At 37.3% G+C, this 1,993-nt stretch overlaps 1 protein-coding gene across 3 annotated transcripts in view; it reads right to left on the reverse strand.

The window, feature by feature from the left end:
* CFAP299 (cilia and flagella associated protein 299) overlaps positions 1-1,993 on the reverse strand; it is an 807,700-nt gene that overhangs the window by 756,792 nt on the left and 48,915 nt on the right. The gene's annotated exons all lie outside the window — the stretch shown is intronic.

The following is a 1,993-nucleotide window of genomic DNA, read 5'->3' on the forward strand; positions in this document are numbered from 1 at the left end:
AAGACAAGAACCACATGATCTTATCAATCGATGCAGAAAAGGCATTTGACAAAGTCCAACACCCATTCATGATAAAAACTCTCAACCAAATAGGAATAGAAGGGAAATTCCTCAATATAAGTAAAGGCATTTATACAAAGCCAACAGCCAACATCATCCTAAATGGAGAGACTTTGAAAGCATTCCCCTTGAGAACGGGAACCTGACAAGGATGCCCTTTATCACCACTCTTTTTCAACATAGTGGTAGAGGTCCTCGTCAGAGCAATTAGGCTAGAAAAAGGAATAAAGGGCATCTAAATTTGTAGGGAAGAAGTCAACATATCTCTATTTTTAGATGATATGATCTTATACATGAAAAACTCCAAAGTATCCACAAGAAAACTACTGGAACTAATAGAAGATTTCAGCAAAGTTTCAGGATAGAAGCTAAACATACAAAAATCAGTTGGATTCCTTTACACCAATAAAGAGAACATCGAAGAGGAAATCACTAAATCAATACCATTTACAATAGCTCCCAAGAAGGTAAAATACTTAGGAATAAATCTGTCAGAGACATAAAAGACCTATACCATGAAAACCAGAAGACACCACTGCAAAAAACCAAAAGAGATCTGCGTAAGTGGGAAAACATACCTTGTTCATGGATAGGAAGACGCAACATTATGAAAATGTCAATTCCACCCAAAGCCATCTACAGACACAATGCAATCCCAATCCAAATTCCACCCGCATATTTTAATGAGATGGAGAAGGAAATCACCAACTTCATATGGAAAGGGAAGAGGCCCCGAATAAGTAAAGCATTACTCAAGAAGAAGAACAAAGTGGGGGACCTCACACTACCTGATTTTAGAATCTATTTTACCACCACAGTAGTCAAAACAACCTGGTACTGGTACAATAACAGACACGTAGACCAATGAAACAGAATTGAGAATCCAGACATAAATTCATCCACCTATCAGCAGCCCATATTTGACAAAGGCCCAAAGTATGTTAATTGGGGAAAAGACAGTCTCTTTAACAAACGGTGCTGGCATAACTGGATATCCGTCTGCAAAAAACTGAAACAAGACCCATACCTCACACCATGCACAAAAACTAACTCAAAATGGTTCAAAGACCTAAATATAAAATCGAAAATGATAAAGATAATGGAAGAAAAAATAGGGACAGTGCTAGGAGCCCTAATACATGGCATAAACACAATATGAATCATAAGTAAATATGCACAAGCACCAGAAGAGAAACTAGATAACTGGTAGCTCCTAAAAATCAAACACTTATGCTCATCAAAAGACTTCACCAAAAGAGTCAAAAGACAACCTACAGACTGGGAAAAAATTTTTGGCTAGGACAAATCTGATCAGTAATCTCTGAAATCTACAAGATACTGCAAAACCGCAACAACAAAAAGACAAATAACTCAATTAATAAATGGGTAAAGATATGAACAGGCACTTTGCCACAGAAGATATTCAGGCGGGTAAGAGACACATGAAGAAATGCTCACGATCATTAGCCATTACAGAAATGCAGATCAAAACTACAAGGAGATATCATCTCACCCCAAAAAGGCTAGCATTAATCCAGAAAACACAAAATAATAAATGCTGGAGAGGTTGTGGAGAGACTGAAACACTTAGACACAGTTGGTGGGAATGTAAAATGGTACAACCAATTTGGAAATCGATTTGGCGCTTCCTTAAAAAGCTAGAAATAGAAGTACCATACAATTCAGCAATCCCGCTCCTTGGAATATAACCTAGAGAAATAAGAGCCATCACAGGAATAGATATACGCACACCCATGTTCATTGCAGCACTGTTCATGATAGCAAAAAGATAGAAACAAACTAGGTGCCCATCAATGGACGAATGGATAAACAAATTATGGTATATACACACAATGGAATACTACGCAACAATAAAGAACAAAGATGAAGCCATGAAACATCTTATAACATGGAGGAATCTGGAGGTCATTAT

This window comes from Trichechus manatus, unplaced genomic scaffold, assembly GCF_000243295.1.
Source record: "Trichechus manatus latirostris isolate Lorelei unplaced genomic scaffold, TriManLat1.0 scaffold00105, whole genome shotgun sequence".
Classification (NCBI taxonomy): domain Eukaryota; kingdom Metazoa; phylum Chordata; class Mammalia; order Sirenia; family Trichechidae; genus Trichechus; species Trichechus manatus.